General features: G+C 35.3%; 1 pseudogene; it reads right to left on the bottom strand.

The window, feature by feature from the left end:
• Positions 1-1701: 1701 nt before the first annotated feature.
• Positions 1702-2225, bottom strand: LOC125080888 (60S ribosomal protein L23a-like; annotated as a pseudogene).
• Between the last annotated feature and the right edge of the window lie 8373 nt (positions 2226-10598).

The following is a 10598-nucleotide window of genomic DNA, read 5'->3' as shown; positions in this document are numbered from 1 at the left end:
AGCTAATAGATTGGAAGAAAAATTAGACATCAAAAATGTCTAAATAGGTTTAAATGATAACATCATATCAAGATGATAAATTTGTCAAAAAGCCTTTAAGAAAAGGAATAAAGGAACAACATTATTCAATGTGAAGATCATGTAGAAATAAGATAGGCAAAATTGGATAATTTTAACTAACGTCAGCTGAAACCTGATTTCGTTCCTATATGAGAATACTTTTGGTTGAAAGTGAAACAAAACCCAACCCAAATTGCTTTAACAAAAAATTTCTAAGGATAGCATTGGCTTTAGCCCCATTTGGATTAAGGAAATCACCAGGACTCAGTGTTTCTCTACCTGCCCTAGTTTCCCATTGCTATTATAACATATTACCACAAATTTAGTGGCTTAAAGCAACACAAACTTATTCTCTTACAGAATGAGGTCAGGAGTCTAAAATGGGTCTTAATGGGCTAAAATAAAGGTGTTGACAGAGCTTTCTGGGAGCTGTAGGAAAGAATCTGTTTTTTGCCGCTTACAGCTTCTAGAAGCTGTCAGTATTGCTCTGTTCTTGGCTGTATCTTTCAGATCTCTACTTTCATCATCACATTACCACTTTGTCCCCATGGATCATCTTGCCTCCCTTTTATAAGGATCCTTATGATCACATTTAGGTCTTCCTTGATAAGAAAGACCCTTAACTTATTCACATATCCCTTCTTATATGTAAGGTAATGTATTCACAGTTTCCAGGGATTAAGAAAGGGAATCTTTGGGGGAGGGGCATTACTCAGCCTCCCATACCACCTCTTGGCTCTCCTTTCTTCCAAGCTGGCTTCTCTTGGACACTTCATGATTGTCAGGATGACTTGACAGTAAGCCCTAGTTTTAGATCTTGACTGTTTAAAATAAATGGGAAGAAAAGCATACAGCTCTCTCTACAATCTAAGTAAATACCTCCAGATTCTAGATTCTTTCTCTATTTGATTCACATGTCCAATGCTGAACGTATTGCTGTGCCCAGGAAAAAATGAAATGCTCTGATTGTCCTTTTCTGACGTGAATGCCTTCCCTGAAAGTCTACTCCTTTCAAAGCACATAGAGAGAAGGGAAAAAAATAGAGTCAATCACTCCCTCAAGGAAAATAAGAATACTGTAATTAGAGAATGGGGATTGGTGCTTGATTTTCAAAAACTGACTATTCTTAGAAAAATTTTGATATCTGTAACCTGGGGATACTCAAATTGATAATGATATTGACAAATTTTCTATAATGGGGGTCTTTCTTTACACTCACCAGTATTAGGGGAGTGGCTTTGGGAACTGATTTTAAAAAATGAAAAAGAAAAAACCAACCAGCATTTATTTAAGGCAGTTTGACCAAGTGTATAAGGTTTCGCTTTTAGGCTAATTTGATGCCTCTCTTGTTCCCTGTAGTGTGCCCTCGAGTGACCTGTGTTAGGTATGCCTCCATTAAAGACCTAGTTAGGGTAGCCACTAAGTTTATCACTTGAAATATACCCTTTTAAAGATAACTATGAAATTACAAATTAGTTTTTAAAAATCAAATTTGCCCAGTTATGGGAAGAGGAAGTTAGAAAAAAGAAGGGAACATTATAAATGTCTTTAAACAGTTAAAGGGTTGCCTCATGAAAAAGAGCGGTGAATGTTGGATAGAGGCATATATTTTTGGGGGGGTGGATATAAAGAAGAGCTTTCTTTTTTTTTTTTCATGAAAAAACTGTATTTAGATTTAGCCAGCTGGACTCAGTTTAGATGATCCCAATTTTGTTGGCAACATCCAAAGCATCATAGTCAGGGGCCAGCCGAACGTATGCCTTCTTCTCTCCATCAGGCCTGATTAAGGTGTTGACCTTGGCTACATCAATGTCATAGAGCTTCTTCACAGCCTGTTTGATCTGGTGCTTGTTGGCCTTGACATCCACAGTGAACACAAGTGTGTTGTTGTCTTCTATTTTCTTCATGGCTGACTCAGTAGTCAGGGGGAACTTGATGATGGCATAGTGATCAAGCTTGTTTCTCCTGGGGGCGCTCTTTTGAGGGTATTTGGGCTGCCTTCGGAGACGCAGAGTCTTGGGTCGTCGGAATGTAGGTGATGTGCGGATCTTCTTTTTTTTGTGACTGTGGACTCCTTTCAGCACCGCTTACTTGGCCTTCAAAGCCTTTGCTTTGGCTTCGGCTTTGGGAGGGGCAGGGGCTTCCTTCTTAGCTTTCAGCGCCATCTTCGTAAAAGGGGAAAGAAAAGCTTTCTAATTTAGAATTTTTCAACAAAAAACTTGAATTTATTTCAGTGCAGTGAAATTTCTTTCTATGGAAGATTTTAAGAAAGAATACAGAGGACCTTTCAAGATTTTTTGAAGCCTTTCATCATACATATGGGGCAAAATAACTTGGGCTTTCATCTAAAACAGTGTTATTCTCAATACGAAGTTTGGAAATAAGGTATATATGTTAAGTAAAATAAAATATAAATATAAAGTATATACAATTCAGTTTTTCCCCCATTTCACAATCAACAAATGCACATAAACATACAAGAAAATTACAGATTGATAAAAATGAAGTGTGACATTGTATAGGTCAGCACTTTATAAAAGTCATAAATAGTTTACAATTTTAAACAAGGGAATAAAAGTACTGATAATTTCATATGACATATTGACTTCAACTGATTTACAGTGTTTGATTTTACCCAGAGCTAAGTGACGGTGTAAACATAACTTAAAAATCATGGAATCTGTTTTCTGCTTCCTCAAGGAATGAACTTTATTCTGTGAAAAATATTCCTAAAGGAAAAAAATGTATAACTTCCTTTGGTTTCCTACGGTCAGGAGTTATAATCTGTATTATAGAGTGTTCATGTTTCATTGTGAGTTTTTAATGACTCTTTAGTAGAAAAGATACCTGTCAAGCATGTAGGACTATAAATATCACAGTGGCAATTTCTGATGGTACACTAAATTCTGATAGGAAAAGAGAAAACATGAATAAGATACTGAATATTGAGACTAATGGTATATATTACTCTAGGCAAGAAAAAAAGCAAATGAATTTGCTTTTTATTTTTGGTACAGAGCTTGCATTGAATTTAAGTCATGTTGTGGTGGAGAATATATGATGAATACCTTAATGACAATGCTTGTAATGTTATTTTGTTTGTGTTTATTTGTTGAATTAGTGAGTCTTTGATAGCACTCTCTTGGTATCTAGAATTCATTAGAAATATATTTTGCACTTTCTGGGTTGTAAATTCTTTACAATAATTTGACATGGTAAATGGAATTTAAATTGAAAAATTTAAGATCCCATCTAACACCTGTTGAGTAAATAGTTCTGTGATTTAAAAATTATTTTATAGTATTGTTACTTTTAGTTTCATGCAATTAATTTGATAAATAAATAAGCTGAATTAACTGTATAATTGAATTTCATTTACATTTATCTGAGCTGTTCTGTGCTGTATAAATCATATAGAAAGTTAATAGATTGAATATGTTTTCTATTTCATGGTTCTTATTTCTATTTCTTGATAGCCAACCTTGTATTGTAAAAGTAATTGAAATAATAGTTCCATTCTAATAGAGATCATTCTGATTTATTAACTTTCACTTGGGAATTTTTTAAGGCCAAATGATGTTTCCAAATACGAAATTGATTCCTGTGACAGTTATTTTCTTTGTCAAGTTATTCCCTGGCATGTCTGAATTTTCAGCTCTTTAGTGAATCTGAGCTAATTTCATCATTTAAAACTATTGGTCTATTTGGGACAGATATTAACATTATATTTCTTAAAAGACTATTTCTCTTAATTCATTAGAGAACAGCTTTAAAAATGTTCTGTATTTCCTATGTCTCCATACCCACACTCCCAGTTCATTATTTTTTCCCCCCATGACATGGATATCTCATTTAATCTTGTGCTATCTTCCCAGTTTATGAGAAATCAGATTCTATTTTAATTTGTTGGTCTGTCTTCTTTAGAAGCCTCATATTGATGAGCTATCATTTAAAATTAGTTCTTGCTATTCTGAGCAAAGTGAACAGGGCTGATTTGCTATGAATACCTTTAGCTTATGTTTGAGCTCATCTTTAAATTCAAATTGTATGAATTTAAAGAGATATTTTTCAAGCTTGGTGATATTAATTTGAATCTAGGTTTTAGACATTCAGATTGATTTTCCTCCTTCTTACTTTATCTTCTGAATGCTCTGTTGCCTATTCTATTCAATCATCTTGATTTTTTTTCTCATTTACATTTTCCTGTAATGAGTAACTTGATTTCTTTCTATTGTACTTTTAATTGCCAGAGTGGAAAATGAAAAGGGTGTGGCATTGTATTGGATGTACAATGAAGGCCTGCCATTGATCACACTTGACAGCTGAACTCCCTGCTATAAGTTGCTTTTCTAAAATTGGTTAATTATAAATATTTGGTTATGCTTCTAAACTTTATTTTACTTATTTATTTATTTATTTATTTATTTTTTGAAAGAGAGAGAAAGGGAAGGTGGGGCAGAAGTAGAGAGAGAATTTTAAGTAGGTTCCAGGCCTAGCACGGAGGACGGTGCTTACTCTCATGACCCTGAGATCATGACCTGAGCCCAAATCAGGAGTCAGATGCTTAACTGACTGAGCCACCCAGGCACCCTCAAATCCTATTTTTAATTTTAATTTTTTAAAAATTTTATTTATTTATTTGAGAGAGAGAAAGAGTGAGTGAGTAAGAGAGCAAGAGGGGAAAGGAAGAGCAGACACAGAGGAAGAAGCAGGTTCCCTCTGAGCAAGGAGACCTACATGGGACTCAATCCCAGGACCTGGGATTTTGACCTGAGCCGAAGGCAGATGCTTAACCAACCAAGCCACCCAGTCTAAATGCTAGTTTTAAAAAAGATTTATTTACTTATTTTAGGGAGAGAGTGCACGTGTGTGGGGAAGGGGGAGAGGAAGAAGAAGAGGGATTCTCAAGCAGACTCCACACTGAGGGCAGAGCCCAAAACAGAGCTTGATCTCATGACCCTGAGAATCGGATGATCCTGAGATCGGGACCTGAGCCAAAATCAAGAGTCAGACACTTAAGTGCTGAACCACCCAGGTGCCCCTCAAATGCTGGTTTTTGTTTGTTTGTTTGTTTTTTAAATTAAGTTACATGAATTTCTACAAATAACAGTAGGTCAATGTCTTTTATTCAGGTAGCTTCAATGTCTGTTTCTTGTCTGTGAAAATGATCATTTACATGGTGGGAAAATTTACTCAGAAACATTTATCTCAAGCAATGTATAAATTGACTTCACAAATTTATATTTGCCCCAGACCTGATATTTTTATGGTAAGTGAGGTTCTTTCAGTTTTGTGTTTTGTTTACACATGGGACAGCCCTCTACTCTAGGAAAATCTTTTCTAAAAGTATAGTATCAAAGCAAAAATTATACCAGATAAAATTAAAGAGGCAAGAAAGACTTTATTCAAAGCTGTTGTAATGGGGAGAGATGTCATAACTAAGTCTGAGTTGAATTTTGCTGACACACATCAGGTAGAGTGTTTTTTTTTTATTTTTTTTTATTTTTTTTAAAGATTTTATTTATTTATTTGACAGAGAGAGATCACAAGTAGACAAAGAGGCAGGCGGAGAGGGAAAGAGGGAAGCAGGCACCCTGCTGAGCAAAGAGCCCGATGTGGGACTCGATCCCAGGACCCTGAGATCATGACCTGAGCCGAAGGCAGCGGCTTAAACCCACTGAGCCACCCAGGCGCCCCCAGGTAGAGTGTTTTAAGGGCTGGGATGAGCGAGTGGAAAAATATTGGAGGACATTCAGGGTAGGTCAGAGGCTATCTGTGTTCTCTAATTCATTTTATCTAAAGAAAAAATTAACTTCTCCCATGTTTATGACAAGAGGTAGTTTTGTAAGGTGCCCTCCAAAGTTTAAACTTCTACCCATTCACAGAAACAGGCAAATAGGGGTGGTATCTCCTCTGATGGGTACATTTCAAACAGATAAGGTTCCCAGGTCCTTGAGAAAGACATTCCTGGATCGTAAAGCTGTCAGGATGCTTTTAAAAAGATTTACATCTGAAAGAGATAGAAAACAATTTACAGTGACAAGTTTTTTAAAGGAAAGGGTTTAAGAAAAGAGAGATCAGGGGTCTAGAGTCAGGAAGAAGCCTGTCTAAAGTTTAGTGAAACTGATGGGAATGTTAATGCCTCTTTGTTTTGGTCAGTAGCATTATTAATTAAATGTACAGTGAAACTTCAACTTTCCTTATGAGTTTACGAAGTTTTATAGAAATAATTTATTTACTGCAGGAGTTCAGCCATTCTGTCAAAACTTAAGATCTGTGAACACTTAAATATTGGTTATTATTTAAAAGATAATTCATTTAAACAACATCTAACGCTGAAATTAGCAATTCAGCTAAGAGTAATTCAGCATGGTAGAAATTCAAGGTAACATCTTGCAGGGTTTGTTTGAAAAATGAATGGTAACTATGAACATTGAAATCTGCTGCTTTCATTTCCTGTGAGTGCTTTTTCAGATCAACAAATTAGCTTTTGAGTTTACAAAGCACCTTCACTCTCATTATTTTCTTTTATCCTTTCAACAAAACTGCAAGCTAGCTTCTGTAGTAAGTGTGTAACCTTGGGCAAGTCTTCTAACCTCTTTAAGGCTTCATTTTAGAACTAGGTTTTCTGTCTTGATGTAATTTTTGATAATACAATTATCTAGCAAAACTGTTTGATAGTTAAATGAGATTATTTATTCAAGAAATATGTACTAACCACCGGTGATGTGGGAGTCACTGCACTGGGCCTGAAAAGAAGATATTGCACTGGGTGGGTTATATTCCAAAATTTATTAGAATAAATATATAGCCTCTGGTGGTTGCTAATATAAGGACAATATATGGATGCAATAGAATGGAAGCTAGAGAGGACAGGAACTTTATCTTCTGGTTTACTTGTGAATTATTAAAACTAAACTATAGATAATCATCTCTTTATTTAAATTTTGTGCAAAATTCTGTGTAGTGTAATGGAGAGCTGTGCAAGACAGTGGATAGAATTATAGTCTATGTGAAACTCTGACTAAGTGCCTGTCTTAGTACATTCAGGCTGCTGTGACAAAAATACTATAAACTGGATGGCTGACAAGCAACAGGAATTTATTTCTCGTAGTTCTGAAGACTGGAAGTCCAAAATCAGAGATTCAGCCTGTTTGGGTGAGGGCCCTCTTTGGGGTCTCAGACTTGTTTTTTCCTCCATAGTAAAGGGACCTACAGATTTCTCTGAAACCCCCTTTATAAGGGCATTAATCTTATTTTTGAGGGCTTTACTACTCATGATCTAATCACACCTCAAAGACCCCACTTCTAAATACTGTCACATTGGGCATTAGGGTTTAACGTATGAATATTTGGAGGAAATAATCATTCAGACCACAGCTATGCCTAATAGAAACTTGACTAGTTCTATACTCAATAATTCATGGTGCTCCACACTCCTGCCTGGGTTTACTGTATTTGTAATTTTTTTTTTAAAGATTTTATTTGTTTATTTATTTGACAGACAAAGATCACAAGTAGGCAGAGCAGCAGACAGAGAGAGAGGAGGAAGCAGGCTCCCTGTTGAGCAGAGAGCCTGATGTGGGGCTCGATCCCAGGACACTGGAATCATGACCTGAGCCGAAGGCAGAGGCTTTAACCCACTGAGCCACCTAGGCGCCCCATACTGTATTTGTAATTTTTAATGTTTTTGTCTCTCATCACATTATAAACAACTTGAATACTCCACATATCTCACCTACTCATCTAGAGATAAATGAATAAATATTTCCCTAATTGTTAGTGTTTGAAAATCTTCAAGTGCTTTAAATAATTTATAACATTTTCCAGGGATGTCAAATACTTTGAAAACATGTACATATAACTGGTGGGTTAACCATTAGATAGTTTAACAGTTGCATCTTTTTTTTGTAGTTGTGCCCTTAAGTGCCTCTCACAGTGCCCAAAATATAGTAGTCACTGAACACATTTTTTTAAAATGTATAGTGTTCTTGTTTATTGCAGATTAATAAAGATAGGGATTTTTTTTTTTAAACCACCGAACTTATGTTTTGAGCAAATGAATACAATTAATGCTATTTACATTTTTTGGTTGTAAGTTGTCTATAAGGTAGGACTGAGTTGGCCTAATTTCAGATATTGAACCTGCAGAAAAGTAGGGAAACTCCATTTTAATAACAATTCATAATTTAAACTTTACACCAGTATCTTGGAATGGCCCCAGGCTTAGTCTGAGCACTGATTAAAATTTGCAGTTTGCAGTAGGATTTTTAACATTGCCTACATGGGGTTGATTGGATTAAGACTCTGTGATATCCAGACTTTTGAAACTGAAGTGCATAAATATGGACTCAGTGATTGGAATAGGAATCAATGTTGTCATTTCTTTCTCTCTGCTCAGTACTAGGGACAGGATACTTAAAGCTTGAGAATCCTGATGCAGAACGAGTCATGAGGTTAAAAGGAGTTTTACTCAGCTTGACCATCAAGGGCTGACCTTCAAGGGCATGTGAGTACATGAGAATGGAGAGACAGAAAGGAGGGGTTGAGAGAAAGTTTACTGAGGATTGAGGACACCGAAGTGTAGGTACATGCTTCACTGGGAGCCCAGACAACCACAGTGGTCTTTGTGAGGTCAGCCCTTGCTATAAGAAGAGTTTCTCATACTCTGGTGTTTGCTTCTGTAAATCAGAGGTAAGGAACAGTTTTAGAGAAATCATTCTTCATTCAGGCCTTATGCATCAGAGAGGACAATCCCAGAAAGAATTCCTCAACATTTTACCTTTGGAATATCTTTGTTCCACTTCAATAATATCTTCAAAAACAAACAAAAAACAAAACGAAACAAAAAACCCTTAAGCATTTCTCCAAGACAAACTTCTTTAACTTTCAGCATATAAGGTCAATAAAGGGCCTTAGAACATATTTTCTTGACTTTTCCAAGCCATGACATATATAAGTAGTTAACTTTATACTTTCACCAACCAATTCATACTTAGAGCCAAGGTGTTTTGATTCAAAGTAATAAAAAATAACAGCAGAGGATATTAATAGCACGAGTAACAAGGCAAATCTAGATAATTAGCATCATAAAAGATCATTTTATCTTAAGACAGTCTGTTCATAATAAAGTCATTGCTATTTAGTTGAAAGTGGTGAGTTTTTACTCTGAATTAATATCTGAAAATCAAATCAAAATGCAAAAAACAAAAAGGAATAGAGCTCTGCAAAGCATATGATACCATCAGTACCATTTATTTTTTCTGTAATATTAATGGTAAGATAGTAAAAAGATTGGTTTGTGTTCCTAAAGGAGATTATTGTTTGGTTTTAAGCAAAGTAAAAGAGAACTGTGTCAAATTTATAAATAATCAAAACTAGTTGTTTTTAGAATGTGGTATGTATGTGTGAGAGAGAGAGAAAGAGAGAGAATGAGAGAGAGAATGGGAAGAAAAATTTAAAAAACAGGCTAGTACTTACTTGTTTATTTAAAATTTTTTGTCTGTTGTGGTACCTGGCTGTCTCTATCAGGAAAGCATGCTATTCTTGATCTCAAGAATGTGAGTTCAAGCCCCACATTGGGCCTAGAGGTACCTCCAAAAAATAAAAAAGTAAAAAGTTTTGTCTTTTTCCTGTGATTGTTGATAAGCTTGGACTGGCCCATCTCTATTTTGTTTACCAGTGAATATCTGATAATTCCAAGAAAGCTAAGTGCAAAATATACACTCAGTTAATACTTGCTGAATTTTAGAATGATCTCATTTCATTGTTTATCTTTTACTAATAGAAACTCAGAACCAGAAGAACCTCTCCCTTCATTTGGACCCAAGACTGAGAAAATGCCTCTTCTCCTTATGTAGGGCTGCCAGGTAAAACACAGAACACTTACTTAAATTTGGATTTCAAATAGCAATGAACATTTTTTTCATAAATATTTTCCAAATATTGCAAATGTATTCCATGCAAATTTGCGATCTATTTATTAAAAAGTTGTTTATCTGAAATTCAAATTTAATTAAGAATCTTATATTGTTATTTTCTAAATATGTCTACCATCCCTCTTGGGAAAGAGAGAAAAAAAAATTGGGTTATCCTTATCATGATGCATTCTACTCAAGGTAGAGTTATAAATCATCATAACTTGACACATCCTACCCAGGGTAGTATGGAAGGAAAGGAGTCGATAGAAGAAGAGTATCAAGAATATCTGGGGATAGTCTAAGTGTAAACCCATAGATTTTTTATTCTGAAAAGAGAGAGGTATTTTGGGGTTTGGGTGGATGGAAAGAGAGTCAGAGCTAACAACCATGAGAGAGTCAGCTATAAAGTGATGTCTTTGTGCTTCTGTGGCTTAATATATCTTGTCCTTTGGAAATATTGGATCTAGCTTAAAGGTACAGAGATAGGACAGGGGACCTAGAATTATATATAGCCTACTCCTCTACAATCTAGAAAAACTCCCAGTAAAAGAACTTAGATAAACTAATTCTTATGCTTTGTGATTTTATGGCTGATTTCTACCAATGAAAAGACTCTAT

Source organism: Lutra lutra, chromosome 11 (assembly GCF_902655055.1).
Source record: "Lutra lutra chromosome 11, mLutLut1.2, whole genome shotgun sequence".
Lineage (NCBI taxonomy): Eukaryota > Metazoa > Chordata > Mammalia > Carnivora > Mustelidae > Lutra > Lutra lutra.
Note: the sequence above shows the minus strand (reverse complement) of the source record. Positions and strands in the feature narration are given on the sequence as shown.